This window comes from Helianthus annuus, chromosome 4 (genome assembly GCF_002127325.2).
Source record: "Helianthus annuus cultivar XRQ/B chromosome 4, HanXRQr2.0-SUNRISE, whole genome shotgun sequence".
NCBI classification, from domain to species: Eukaryota; Viridiplantae; Streptophyta; class Magnoliopsida; order Asterales; family Asteraceae; genus Helianthus; species Helianthus annuus.
In genome coordinates this window covers 24,696,550-24,712,872 of record NC_035436.2, presented here as the reverse complement: position 1 = coordinate 24,712,872, position 16,323 = coordinate 24,696,550, and the positions used below count along the sequence as shown (strand labels likewise).

Here is a 16,323-nt window from a genome sequence, read left to right as displayed (position 1 = left end):
AGTTTAATGGATTGACATCGTGTTAGCAGGACAACATATTCAAAGCTGTTGAATGTTGATGAGGTTTAATGGATTGACAATGAATTAAATGTTCAAAGTGGAATTTTAAAACAATAGTAATAATCAAACTAATTTAAGTTTAGTATTGCTGTTGTTATTGGAAATCAAAGAGAAGTTGAGTATTAATATTTTTATATGTCATTTTACAGAGAGATAGCGTGATTGAACTTGGCAACGAAAATAGAAGTTAAAAGCGTGGTTGGTCATATTACCAACATGTATTAATACTAACCATAAGATAATACTTTGGATTATTAAATATAATTTGTTTTTATATAAAAAACATTTTTAACATTTGTTTTTTTATTAAAAGTTAAATCAGAAAGAAGAACATATAATATAATTTAAAACCATTTAAATAGGCTAATAAATGAATTAGTTGAATATCAAAATAGAAAATATTAGCCACTTACTAAGATAAATAACAAAGAACTTTTAGTTTATTGGTACCAATATGTATTTGTTACCATGTACGGTAAAGTTTCAACTCTCGTACTTAATATAATGGAGTATTTAAAAGTTGGTTAGTTTGTTATTAAAAAAACCCTTACTAACATAAATTTCTTATGTTTGATATGAAAATTAAAATTACTAAATTTGATTACTTTTCAAATAAGTAAACTTAACATTCATAAGGATAGTCTAAAAGTTTATTCATGTCATGACTTCTAGAAACGAAAAAAGAAACCGGTGGGAAGATCTTTGTTGAAAAAGATGACGATAGACCAAGTCATTTTTTATTTAAATTGGCTCCATGAAAATTTTTTTACGTTAAAGCATGGATACAAATAATTGAATATTCCCACGTTAGGTAGGGGCGTTGGTAATATTCAATAATTTACATTAAAAAGGATAAAACCTTAACTTCAAATCATATGTTGCGGCTTTACAATTTTAATGATGTGTACATAAGTGCTTAGATGACTTATACATTATCACACGACGTTTCGTTTTACATCGAATCATAGATTAAAATAAACACGGTACAACAATTTTTTTCGAAATTTTATAAAGGTTATAAAGGGAAATTGGATGTTAATAATCTCACATTTCCTTAGTTGGCCAATAATAATCACAACTGAGAATATCCTTGTCACCGGTCCCAACTTTGTAACTATAATGGTCCTTGGTTAAAAAAAAAAACTTAATCCAGTTAGTTTTTGCTGACATCATCGTCCACGTCAGCAAAAAAATGATTTTTTTATGCCCACGTCATAAAAAACAAAAAAATAATATATTTTTTATGCTTGCGTCAGCAAAAACTATATACTGCAACAAAACAAAAACTAATTGGGTTAAGTTTCTTTAACAGTGTCCATTTAAAAAAATAATAAGTAGAAAGTTGTGACCGATGGCAAGGATATTTTCAATAAGGATTAGTATTGATCAACTGAGAAAATGTGTGATTATTCAAATCTAATCTTCCTTTTATAAAAGATCAAATATAAAAGACTGAATTACAATTTATGTCTTTTAAGTAGGAGCCAAATTGTAGGCGTCGTCCTTTAACTAACAAAGTTACGTTGCACGTCCTTTATGTTATTGTTTCTCATCAGGCGGTGTCCTTTTACGCTAACCTAGTTAAATTTTTTTGTTAAGTCTTAACACGTGCCACTCACACGAGGGTATAATGTTCATATTTACTTAATATCTAGAGTAATTTTATGTCCTTTAAATTTCAACCAAAAATTTAAGGCGTTGTCCTTTAACTTGTGCCAGTCACATGAGGGTATAATATTCATATTTACTTGTTATCTAGAGTAAACGAGTGCCCGTTGCATAAGGTACTAATGTTATCGCTTCAACTTAGTCATTCTTTTCATAAAAAGTTTTACGTATTCGGTCCGCAACACGCGTGCTTGGTTAAACGTTTTAACATTTATATATTGTTCGATTTAACGGTCCCGCCGCAACACGCGGATTCACGTCAACTCGTTTCCAACAAACATCAAACAAATTTCTCATATAAAGTGTATGTCATAAAATCATACACTAACGTCGCGGTTCCGAATCTTCAGCATGTGAAATACGACTTGCCGGAAAACTCACCAGAACCCTAACTTCGCAGAAACGCAACTGAGCCGTATTAAAAAAAAATCCTGCCTCCAAATGAGAATCGGGTTGATAGGGACTTAATAATCCAAATTACAACGTTCCTACATCATTGTTTCCGATTTAGGGGCTTAGTAATCCAAATAACAGTTGAACATAAACAAATAGTGCAAAAGAGGGGATAATAACTTAACAAACCTTGATAATAATCGGCGCAAAACTTCAAGTTAATGACCTTTTCTTTGTTGCTAACCCACCGGTGTACCCTCTTTGTCAAAATTAGCTTCCCCATCGCGTCGACTTCGCCGCCGCCACCCCGCCTAGAACCACCCCATCGGAACCCTAAATCAACCACGATCTATCATCGTCGTCGGCTTTGAAACGACGCCAATCGCTCAAAAATCTCTCTTAATCGAGGTTTGTGAGGTGGAGCGGAGAATTGTTTGTGTTGGGGATGAAGCAACTCCGGTGGTGGTGTTCAGCAGCGGCAGGTGTTCGTGCGGTGGTTCAAACCACATCACCTTCTCCATCGCACTTCTCTCTCTAACTCTGTCTCTGTCTCTCTCTGTCTATGTCTGTCTCCATCTCTCTAGGGTTTGGTGTTGTGTGAATATGAAAACAAAAGAAGAAGATCAGGTATAAATGACAAGATGCATCAACAACTTGTATATACAACATCACAAAGCACAAACCACAAAATAAACACAAAGTACAACCTCTTATGCTTAGAAATGTTAAAAATTAGAGTGTTATATAATTGTGTTTTATGTCCTTTAAGTTTCAACCAAATTTAAGGCGTTGTCCTTTAATAAACGAAATTACAACGGATATCCTTTGTGTTTAAAATTCTATACAAGTGGTGTCCTTTTGTTGTAACTCATTTTGCATTTCAACATTAAGTTAGGTCTTTTGCCACTCAAATGAGGGCACAATGATCATTTTGGGTGTAAGATTTTACTTAAATTAGAGTGTTTTTGTTAGTGGTAGGCATGGATTGTTGTGATCAACGTTTTTAATAACGGTGATGACGGTAGTTGATGGTGGTATCAACTAGAAAGAGAGAGAGAGAGAGAGATGATGATGAGTGTGGCGGCCAACAATTACGCTTTTCCGGATGTGGTGGTTTTGCAAAAGAAAAAGAACAGTAAATGGAATTTATATTGTTGTTATCTGTGTATTATATATATATATATATATATATATATATATATATAGTTCTTATTTTTGTTTTATTTGTTAAGCGAAAATAACTAATATGCCCTCATTTGAGTGGCACATGACATGACTTAATGTTAAAATATAAATGAGTTTCAACAAAAGGATGTACACCACCTGTATACAATTTGAAACGTAAAAGACATTCACTATAATTTCGTTAGTTAAAGGACAACGCACAAGTTACATTCCTTCTCTATACATCTCGCACAAGTACTATAATTTCGTTAGTTAAAGGACAACGCACAAGTTACATTCCTTCTCTATGCATCTCGCACAAGTAGGAGGCATATCATTGTAAACCTTTTTCTCATTCATACTCAATTTTACCTCAAATACATGTTCAAAATTTGTTTTTATCTCTTTAAGTTGTACCATCAATGCATGTTGAGCAATATCTTCAACCGATTCAGATGAGTATCCCGATAAAATGGATGAAACATCAAAATCTTCTTCAGCATTTTTAACTTCAGCTATTTGCAATCCTTCGGTAAAATACCCTGCAAAATTTTCAACAAAAGCAATAGGAAACACAGATCTTAAAAATTGTAATTCAAAAGATTCAGTTTTTGTCTCCTCTTCGACATTAAGTGTCGGTTTAATTTCAGCAATAAACACAACTCCCTCTGGCTTAGGTACCACGTTGTTCCAGTTGAAACGTTCATCACCCTGAACTACCATTAATGATAATGATGTTGTTTGGTTTGATGATGATGAACTTTCAATCGGAATAACATGGCTCGGAGACGATTGATTCTAGTTTTGACTCTTTGGTTGTGGGCGATATTGGTAAGCCTTTTGATAATAGTTGCTTCTCCCACCAAACGAATATTGATTTCCTTCCGCTTTTGGTTTTTTACATTCCGGTTTAAAATGGCCACGTTCTCCACGTTCAAAACTAAATTTCACGTTCTCCCTGCCAAGTCTTTTCTGCTAGTTATATCCATAAACCTTTAAGCATGTCTCATCACACTAGCTAGGCACCAATGAATGTCGATCAACTCCATCTCTTCAGGATCAATCTGGTCGTAATCTTCCTTCACCAAATTGTAATTCCCGATCTTTCCAGCTACGAGACATTCCTATGATGACAACACAGAGGCAAGTAACGCCATGTGTTCCTTAGCATTTGGTCTTGACGAGTTTTGCAGATTTGACAAATTAACTGAAACATTGCATTGTAGACCTTGCCTTGAGCTAGTTTGACTCTGCGGTATTTGTGGTTGACTCTGCTGATACCGTTGCGGTTGACTCTGTTAACTTTGCCTGAGATGCAAAAAGTCTGGTAAATCTGAATATATCCCTGAATTCCGAACACATTCACTCCCACTTGAATTAGAAACCTCTTGACTAATAGGCACCGCAGAACACGTAAACCCTTCTAGTCCATCTGGCACAACTATAATACTTGTTTAAACTTCCCAAATTAGCATTAGCATTGAAAGTCGTTTAAATTTCGGTCCTTGAACAGAGCCTTCATTCTTGTAGTACAAAGTGGCATCCTGATGTATCATCTCGGATTGCATCTTAGCTTGTTTCCGGATATCTAGTTCTTGAGCCTTAAGTTTCCCAAGAATTCACTCACACTCAGACTTCTTGAATTCATTTGCCCTTTAACCATAATAAGGAAACTTCCCCACTCATTGTTTAGCAATGCATCTGCAAGCTAAATATTCTTCTCCAGATTAGTCTTCAATTCACTATCCCAGACTCATCCATCTCCGCCAACAAATGATAATACCTTTCGATCAATTGATGTAAAGTCTCATTTTTCAAGTAGGTAAAACTTTCATTTTTTTGTTTATCAAGGCTCTTTTACTTTGAATCATGTTGGTATTTCCAAAAATACTTTTCATACAAAGCTTCCCATAAAGACTTTGACGTCTTATGACTCTTCAATAGATGTAACATGTCGTCTCTGAGAGCTTACTGTAACTGACTAAACATTTTTCTCTTTCCACCTCAGAAAATCTTCAATCTTTACAGCTTTGGGGCTTTATTGTTCGTTCCCATCATGTTGTCAAGATTTAGTGTTTGAACTCTGTTGCTTGATTGCCCTACAGTCCTTGTCATGAATGCCCCCCATTCGCCTTGGTGTTCCATGTTGATACACTTTCACAAACTCTTAGACAAAATTCCAAACCACTTTAACACTTCGAACGTATTACAAAAACTACAAGCAGTTCACTCCAGCGCGTATACCACCCTCAAGTAAAGTTAATGCGTACAACCATTTGGTCAACGTACAACTCATGCGTTCTACTTTAGTGTACTAGTATGAGTGTACTAGTCCTACGATGCGTATTACTCTTGTGTTCTAAGTCCTACGCGAGTACTACTCCAACGTTCTAGGTCCTCTACGCATACTACTCTTACGCCAAAAAAAAATCTTTGGAGCACACCAAGCTGAATTTTGTCATTTTTGTTGTGTTTTGGGATGTTTTTCAATGTACTCTTCTAGGATAAGGAACAAAAATGAAACAGAATGCTCCAGATAAGAATTTGACAATTTTCAATCGTGAGAATGCTCTAAAACTCAAAATAAACGAAGTTGTAAGCCGAAAGCTTCACTTCTAATCAATAACACAAGTAGATATTACTTCTTTTGCTCAGATACCACTTGAAAGTTCCAGGAATTGGTATGTATGACGCGGTTAGACGTTAAGAGCAACGTAAACAAATCTACTACACAAATGCAAGTGTGGAATCCATGCAAATGTCTTGTGTATGCTAAGAATCAGCAAATAAGCATTCTTTATGAATTCTGGCAGCACTTTGTTACAACTTGATCTCCTTTTCAAATGCTCCAAATGACAAAACTTACTTTCCATGCTCACCACCACCCTATATATAGACCTAGCGTAGGACTCATCCTCACGTATGACTCATACGCACTAGTTATGTGCTGCGTAGGACTCCTATGTTGCGTATCACTTGTGGTTTACATTTCAATTTCAAACACAACTCTATCTTATGAACGTGCTACCATATAAACAAAATGACAATTACAAAAGACGCAAACATTAGACATAAATGCACTAACAGAAGCCGGGAGAAGAATTCTCCATCGTGTTTGGTTTTAGTATATAGGATAATTTAGTTCAGTTGATATTATTTATGGTAAAATAGAACAAATGGATCGCAATATGATGATTTAGTGGTCTAATAGCATGGCGTATTCAAGTCAGCGGAGTAATTATTTTAGGTTTTAATTTAACACAGGCTAGCTATATGATGATTTAGTGGTCTAATAGCAGCATGGCGATTGGCTTCGACTAAAGTGGTGTTGGTTTAAATCTTACAAGTGTAAGGTTAGGGGTAAAAGTTTGTCATCATTATTAGTGAGTCGAAGAAAAGGGACAACGGTCCATGAGAAAGAAAAGAGGACCGAGGGTTCAGGTCGATAAATTACGAGGAGTTCTCGACAGTTTTGAAGGAGTTTCTAAAGAGCAGTTTTCGAGGTGGCTGCTTGGCTAGCTGTTTACATGCAAATTCAGAAGGTAAAAACAACCCCCTCTTAGGTTAGCTTGGAGGAAATAAGTAGGGAAACGGGGAAGACAATAGCCTTGCTATTTGAATTATGGTTGTTGAAAACAAAAGACCATTGATAGTATTTCTTCTTTAGTTTCATGGCTAGCCAACTATTTTCCCGTGACCACTACCAAGACTATGGTTTATTTACCTTTCATTTAACTTTGATGCACGAATTTTTATTCAACACTAAAATTTGTATTGATTTGTGACAAACGAGTTCATATATATACTCTTTTGTTATTTTTTGGTTGGGTTAATTGTTAAACGAGTTATTGTACATTATCCAACGGATATGACGACCACATGCAAGAGAGTGTGGCTCTTGCACATCCCCCCCCCCCCCCCCCGCGAGGGGGAAGGGGGTACCTAGAAAGTGGGTTCAAACGCCTTCTTATCTACGCTAAATGCAAATGTGATTCCTATAAAATTTACTTAAAAATTTTGGTTTTTTTTTATTTTATCTTCTTGTTTATTTTTTCAAATTAATAATTTTCAACTGAATTCTAACTTGAAATTTTAACTGAAGATATTGTGATGCTTTAAGTTGAACATGGATGTTTATATTTTTAATTTTGAAATTATGGTTAAAAGTCTAAAACAAAGTTTTTAATATAAGATGCAAATATTTATAGTTACGATGTTAATTACGATTTGAGAAGTTTTCTTCTATAAGATATCTGTTAAGTTTTGTAGATTATTAACATAGACTTTAAAGATTGTCACCATATACGAAAATCTTTCCATAACTGTTCAAACAATTTAACTTGTTCTCCTATTATATTTGGCTAAAAACACTTTTTTTAGATTTGGATTTTGTTTTAGTATAGTTAGTTCATATGTACGTATCCTTGCATTTAACTATTTGAATAAAGTGGCATCAAAATATGATAAACACTCTTTATTGTTTTTGGACTGTGATATAAAAAATTGAAAATGATAGGATATTAAATTATTGTTGAAATTTGCATGATGTTTAATTGTATAAAAATTGGAAGTTGTAAGTGGCTTTTGTATTGTGGCGTCGTTGGCTTTGATTTTTCACTAATGAAATTTATATATATATTTACATAGGAAAGTTCTTGCATTTTAGTTTAATAAAGTCTTTCACACTTTGTATAACATCCACACATAGAGAGCTTTGACCCAACAATGGTTGAAAGTTTTACGGTTTTGTCACACTCCATTTATCTTGAATCTTAGAAGAAACACTGGATCGAAATAAAAAATGTAAAAAAAAAACACGGGTCATGGGAAAAGTATAATATGAACCGAAAATTAAAATGATGATCCTAGAAACAATCCATATAATTGAGAAATTATTGTTTGCATAGTTAAATGTGTTGGTACATAACTAGTTACTTGTGTGTGACCTGATGAAACCTTGAGGTTTGGAAGCCTTTCGTTTTGTAGGATCGTTTTCAGACCCGAACGAGTCGATCAGAAGAGTAATTCACCAATTCAAGAGGTGGAAACTAATGAATCAGTGTTATTTCAGCCGTATTCACTTTAAACTGTTGATTTTATTGATATACAATCCTTTTACAAGCACGACAACACTTCGGCAGCACTTCGTGGCAAATCGGAAGACAACTACTAATGATTTCGCTCCAAGCAACCTATTTATTGACCATCCTATTCCGCTTGAACGTATCATGTTCGGTTCAAGCGGAATCACAATGAAAACTTCAAGCGAAATCATGGACCAGTCACACTCGAGCGGAATCAGAAAGTTATGGGGTTTCGCTTGAAATGACATAAGGCCATTTCAAACGGAATCACCTTCAAATACCAATTTCTTGGATTCCGTGCCCTATTCTATCTATATATAATCAATACTCGATACAAGACGAAGACGACAGACGGATGCACCAACAAACTCCCCCTCGGATGTTGACGGAGTCTTCAGTGTCGAGTCTTCGGTTGTCAAACCTTCAGTCTTTATCAGTCTTCGTGCTTCTCTCCGAAATATTCTCCATTGTAAGCATCCTTACTCAATCTTTCTCTTGATGTCTTCAGACTCCCCCTCTTAATCTGTTGGGATCGTAGTCTGGAAATCACAGATTCAACATCGATGCCTATCTCTTATCCTGTACAAATCTCTACCCAACACATAAGTTTCTCAAAGTTTAAATCGTTAAAGTTTAGAAACCATTTGCAAGAAACATTCAAAAATGATTTATTCTTTAAAAACCATAAAATACAATCATTTTCTCACAATCTTTATCCAAACCTGTTCTTCATGTCTAGCACTTGGAATTTCAAAAATCAGCTTTTCTACATCAGATGTCAAAAATCTTTTTGAATTTTTCAAAAGTTTATGCTAAAACACACTAAAATCTTTTTGAATTTTTTTAATGAAAATAAATGCAGTAAAGAAAATATTTACAGACAATATTTTTGTGAGTTTGTGCAAGAGGATTATATCAGTTTTTGAGATAAATCACTAACACCGTTAAGCTTGATTTCATTTTAAGTTCTAAACAATTCACCTAGATTGTCAGTATACTGGTCCACTTAAATTTTCACACAAATTTCAACTGTTCCGAGATACGATATTAATGTTTTAAGAACTTAAACTTATTCGCGTGTCCCACCACTTGAATATACTCCCGTATCAAGATCCCAATATTCAGTCTTACAGGTGAGTATACCACAGATGATATCTGTAAAGGGGTTAGATGCGAAACCGTGAGAGCTCAGGTCAGAACTTGACGGCTCGATTTTAGGTGTGTCCCCTTTAGAGGATCTTTTCTTCAACAACAATGATTATCAAGTTTATTGTTTCATCATTGCTGAGGATTGTGCTATATTTCAAACATTTGCAGAAAGTATTATGCGGGGACTAGGTCAGAATTTCCATTCAGCAGAAGTCCCGGAATAACACCCCAGATATCACTAAGTAAAAGGACCTAGTATCTCAGAAAGAGGGACCTTTCAAACAAGATTTCGGGGGTTACCCATATATCCAAGAAATGTTCCCCACGAGATAAGCAAGTTTGAAATTTAGGTTTATATCTCGTCACAATTTACTAAATGTGCAAAAACCTACTGGCACATCCACAGTGAGATTGTTTATCACATTTTTAACTTTACATTTCTTTAGCATGTTGTGATAGTCCACTGATGTACTATCATTTCCTCTTTTATGTAACAAAAACTCATTTTTCATTTTATCATGTTTTTGGCTTTTTCAAATTTTCTAATGTTTTTGGATTTTCTGAAGATTTTACACCCCCTAAAATTCAAACACATTTTAAAAAAATTTAAAACAAACTATACAAGAACATGACAACTGATATGAATCACCTCAATTCTCCATCCACTTGGCATAAACAATCAGAACTTCCCCTCACAACAAACTATTTTCCCATTATGATTTCAAAACACTTAAGTTTGTTTTAATCAAAATGGTTTTTCCGGAAAATAAGTTTTGTTGATTTTACCATTTGTAGGAAATGGGGATCAAATCATCACATTGTTTTACCAATCTTTTGAATGATAGCTAAATAAAGTTCAACTTAATGACCTTGATTTACCACTTGTAAGATCAAACATCAAACACTTATTTTCAACCAATTACCATCTTTTGGTTGAATTCTCAAGATGCCGATTCCTACTCCACACTTACCAACCTAGGAGTTCCGGCAAGTCAGGTTTCTATTCAACGAAGAATATATCCCCTTGGGTGTAACTTGTTCAGTCTCATTCGAGGTTGCATCTTTCCTTTTTTATTGATAAAAATCTTTAACCCCTTTAGTCTTCCCCTCAATCATTTTTCCAAAAATGTTTTTCACTGCAGTGTTAAAAACTTTTTCAACATCCAATTCTTTTTTTTAGAGAAAAATTGGTTTGAAATTTCAACTTTCCCAACTTTCTTTTTAAAATTTTCAGCATTTAACGGTGGAAAGTTTTCCTCATTCACTGGCGGAACTTTGTTTTCTTCTTTTACAACAACATGCGGCTCCTCTGATTTTATGGAATCAGATTCATCACCAGAACTGTCTCTTGATTTCTTAACAACCCATTTTTGGTTGTTAAGTTGTTCTTTCTTTTTGAAAACATTTTTTGAACACTCACCAACTTCATAAATTGAATTTTCAAAAATTTTAAGTTTATTCGTTGGTGGTTCGACTTTCTCAACAATCTTTTCTTTCAGTTTCTCAGAAACTTCCTGTTTTGGTTTAAATGTTTTCGGACAGTTCCTAGCAATATGACCAGCAGTTTTGCACTGAAAACAGGTTCTCGTTTCTATCTTCTTCTGAGCAACACTCTTCTTCAAATCCTCTTGCTTCTTGGCAAGGAATTCTTGATTTGTCTGCTTCCTGAATGATTGCTCTTTCTCATCCTCTGATTATTTTCCTGAAACAAACACAGTTTTTGGTTTATAAATTGTTCCATTTTTATGATTTTTTGGTTGATTAAAACCAAGACCTTTCTTTTTGAAATTACCATTATGGTTTGGTTTCTTTTGGAAACTTGTAACACTCTAGTTATTATTTTAAAGGTTTTCGTATAAATTACGAAAACAGACATGTATTTAGTGTTATGTATCCTTAGACAATTCCGAGTAAATTAAAACTTTTACAATTCATAAGCTATTCCATGAACGTGATTGGGTTCGTCGTTAAAATTTACAACGAGGCAATGTGCGGAAGCATGAGTCTTTATTATGTTCGGTTCTTCAGTTTGATCGTCTTCCGGCATCCCAAAGTGTACCTACATTTCATAAACATGAAATGCTTAGTCATACAGGGTTTTAAACGTGTCTAAACGGGTTCGAGAAACAATTGATAACAAAACAACAATTTCAACCTGACCTCCACCGTAAATTACGGTGGCACCGTAATTTACGGTGGCCACTGGTTTTACATGCCCCTACCGTAAACCAGTAGGGGGCTACCGTAAGACTTTCATCTCCACCGTAAATTACGGTGGCACCGTAATTTACGGTGGACTCTGTATCCAGCTTTTCCAATTTGCCGCAATTTTGACCCATTCATGTTTTTATCAAACGAAACATGTTTGTTTGATCCTTATTCTCACGGTAATCATAATTTCAATAATTCCTATCATATTAGGTTCAAGTCGCGGGTTCCTTACGTATCTTAAACCCATTTACGCTCCTATGCATATTTTGACCCGTTAAGGGTGTTTATGCATATTTTGATCATGAAACGCTCTCATTCATTTCTAGCATTATCATACAACATTTCTTATCAAGTGATCTTCCACCACAAACTTATTTGTGGTGGACTTGAGGGGGAAATCTAAATAATCCGAGTTTTTCTCGTCGGATTACTAAATTTACGACAAAGACTCGTATAGAGTCATTTGACCAAAGGTTTACATCTTTTGCGACTTAATACTTATTTCAATTACTTACTTGATCGTAAAACTCGTTTCAAAACTACCTTTAAAGGTAGTTTGTCCAATTTAGCTTATAAGGGCGTTTTAGTCCGTTTAGCCAATCATTTACGATGAAGGACTTTTGGAAGTATATTTGACCCGAAATCCCTCTTTTAACTTATGATTTTGTTTGAAAAGTCATTAAGCTTCCCAACGCAATGTTCACTATACTAAACATTTGGTTTACTTATCAAGTAACCAAATGTTTATTTTGACTTCTATTAGCACTCGTTGAACCACATATTCTAAATGAGTGTTACCCTGTTTCACATACCTGGCGCGGGTCAATATGTCAACCCGTTTTTTAATACCTTGCTTTTATAACCGCTAATCCATGGCGTTGCTAATACCCATTTCTGTAGGATCGAATACCGACCTGTTTGAGTCGTTCAGAGAAGTTCGTATCCGAATTAAGAGGCGGAAACTAATAATTCGGTGCACTTGACGCTGAATTCACTTTAATCTTGCTGTTGTATTGCTATTGAACTCGATTACAATGTTTTACAGCACTTCGGCAGCACTTCGTGGCTTACCGGAACAATTCACCTCTAACTATGTGTTTGTAACTATCTTTGGAACCACTCTTATGACCTATTTATACACTTCTGGAACCGCTTATACGGCATGTCCGTATGAGTGGTTCACCAACTTGCCGTAAAAGGGGTCCAAGATCATGACACAAAAGGGGTCCATGATCATGACATAAGAGTGGTCCTAGAAGTGTACATAAAAGCGGTCCTAGACTAGATATGACACAAAAGCGGTCCTAGAACATGTAAACATAAACAATCCTATACAAATCACTATTTCTAGGATTCCGTGCCATTTCCATTCTGTTCAGCTTCAAGACTCGATGGAAGACTGACGGGTGGTCCTTTGGACAACCCTTAAGTATGTTAAAACATGAAATAATCCTCCATTTAGCCGTGTAATTATCTTGAATTAGATAACTACGATGCTTATGTTTCAGGTGCAAATTAGGAGATAAGCGATGGATAAAAGGCAGCTTATGGATGCTTTGGTGGAAACGGGTCGAGAGAAGAACACAAGACAAAACAAAGAAGTGAAGGCAGCTTGGTACCGTAAATTACGGTACCACCGTAATTTACGGTGACCCATTTTCTTATTTCTGCTGCACCGTAAACCAGGCTTGACTCACCGTAACACTTTGATGACCACCGTAAATTACGGTGGAGCCGTAATTTACGGTGGTGCCTGAACGTGAAAAGTGTAACTGCCATAATATATTCGTTTTTTGTGTGTCTTTTGGGATTATCTCATCATTGACGGTTCTTGGAGACTTTGGGAGCGAATTTGGAGTACTTGCTTGGTTTGTGAACATTTCTAAACATTCGGTTTGTGTTTTTAATCTTTATGAACATTAGATTGATGTTGATGATGATTCACCGAGCCATGTCCGGCTAAACTCTTCGGTGATCATCCTAGGTGAATGTTTCTAAGACTTTTGTGTGTTAAATTTCTGCATTTCTAGAATGATATCTTGCGTTGCTTGAATGTCATGGTGTATGTTTGATTGATTGTAGCGTGTTAATCCATATTACAATTTCTAGTCTCGATCGTACGTTCTTGGTGCCGTTGGCAACCGAGATATCACGGGAAGGGTTAGGGTTGGTTATTGGTTAATAGGTCATCGGGAAACAACCTCGCATTATCTAATCCGAGTACTTTGTTCCCTTTTATCACTTCAATCACACATACACGAGTTATGTCTATGTAACTCTTTCTAGTGAAATTGCACACAACTGTTCGAAGAAACCGAATCCTAGGGTGATCACTGTTCTCTCCTAATTGTTTACAACCTACTTTGATTTGAATTAGTTCTTAATTTAGTTTTCCAAAACAACAATCCACAATCTTGAATTTTAATTTTCTGTAAGTTAGTTTAATTTTAGTATAAATACAAAGCTACACAATCAACACATTTTCCACATACTCCCTGAGTTCGATACCCTACTACCGCTAACTACAGTTGTTTAGGGATTAAATTTGCGTGACCCACGACATCACGTCAAATTTTGGCGCCGTTGCCGGGGAGTAGTGCGCAACGTGTGTTAGTTTAATAGTTTTGTTTGTTATTTTCGGGTTTACGCTGGTTGTGTTTAGTGTGCAGGTACTTCAGGTGTATGCATACTAGAGGCTCTCACAGGTCATCACCGCTATCGTTTGATCCGGAAATTGAAAGAACGCTACGACAAAACCGAGTTTTAGTGCGAGAAAACAAAATTATTGGTTCACCTACTTCACCCATTACACCGAGAAACATCATGGCTGATTCTCAGATTCCACTTACAACCAGTCAAACAACCTCATCCTTTATACCTACTTCCACCCAACCATCACCAAACACTACATTACCTAATACCACCGCTGGATTTACACCAACCAATTCCACTCAACCAATCACCACTCAAAATGAGCCTACCATCACTTACGATCCATCCACCACAATCCCACCATTATCTCACTTCTTTCCCCCAACTACGGGTCAATCGTCATCTACCTTCACAATTGCACCCAATTCAACTATTGTGCATACTACCCCATCCTTTAGACCACAACAATCGGGTTTTCAGTATTCAAACATTCCATTTGGGCAAACCTCGGGAATGCAAGGGGGTGATTATGATGAGGGATTTGAAGACTTTGAGGGGTATGAAGATGATGGGTATGGTTATGGAGATTATGGTGATCAAGGGGATTTTGGGTATGTTCAGAGTCAATCTCAAGGGATGGCGAGTGTTGGTGGAATGCAACATCAACAACTTATACCACAACATATTCGGCCAAGACCACAAGGGCCACCAATGCCACAACCGATTCCATTGCAACAGGTCCGGCCACAACATGTACACCAACAACCATTTCAAAGACCGCCTCAGCGCCCACCGATGCGACCACAACAGTTTCAACAACCGATCGCACCACAAGGGCAAGTACCAAGACCGAATGGGCCGATTATTCCGAGAGGTAGGTATGGTGTGCCACGAAGACATCTTAGAGAACAAGCAAGGGGAATAGAGGCACATTTCAGGCCAATCATTACTCAAAACCCTTCACCGGTGGTTATCCCTCACAACAACCAAGGGAGAACTTTTGAAGTAAGAACAAACTCGTTGCAAAGTTTACCGAAGTATAAAGGGTTAGCAACGGAGGAGCCGTATTTCCATCTAGAGGCCTATGACTCAATTTGCAATACTTTTGGGAGTCAAGGTTTTTCGGCCGATGAAGTCAAGTTAGTCTTATTTCAGTTTTCTTTGGAGGATAAGGCAAAGAAGTGGTTCTACACTTTGCCTTCGGCATCAATATATACATGGGGGGAGATGCAACAAACCTTTTTGGATGAATTCTATACCGCCCAAAAGACTAATGATGCGCGGAAGGGGTTGAGAAGCTTTCAACAACAACACGGTGAGATGTTTCATGAGGCGTTTGAGCGTTTTAACATGATGATTAAAAACTGCCCTCATCATGGGATTGAGTTATGGGAGTTAATGAACGCTTTTCATGAGGGGTTAAGTGCCGAAGATGCACGGGATTTAATGTCTATCACCGGAGGGACATTTGGAACGAATTATGAGAATGAAGATTGGGAGTTTTTGGAGAGTATGGCAACTACATCAAAAAGGAAAGCCCAAGCTTCGAGGAGAGCCCGACCGACAACTAACCGACCACAAGTGCATGCCATAGATGAAGGTAATGTCCAAACTACTAATCAAATTTATGATGTGTGTGCTTTGTGTAATGAAATAGGTCACGCGGCTGAAAATTGCCAAGGAATGTTGGAAGGGCAATATGAGGAAGTTCATGCGGTCCAAGGTCAAGGCCAAGGAGGAGGTGGTAGGAACTACAACAACATGAATTCTAATACCTACCACCCCGGGTTGAGGAATCACCCGAAATTTAGATATGGGAACCCGTCAAATCAAGCGAACCCAAATTTTCAAGGTAGCCAAGGTAATTTTGGTTCACGGCCATCTTATAATAACCAAGGTGGGTACCGGGGCGGAAATAACCAAGGGTATCAAAAACAATACC

The 16,323-nt window shown here is 36.3% G+C and overlaps 1 non-coding gene across 1 annotated transcript; it reads right to left on the bottom strand.

The window, feature by feature from the left end:
- Positions 1-15,657: 15,657 nt before the first annotated feature.
- LOC118491925 lies at positions 15,658-15,763 on the bottom strand. Its single transcript, XR_004892370.1, has one exon. It is a non-coding gene; the product is annotated as a small nucleolar RNA R71 (small nucleolar RNA).
- Positions 15,764-16,323: the final 560 nt, after the last annotated feature.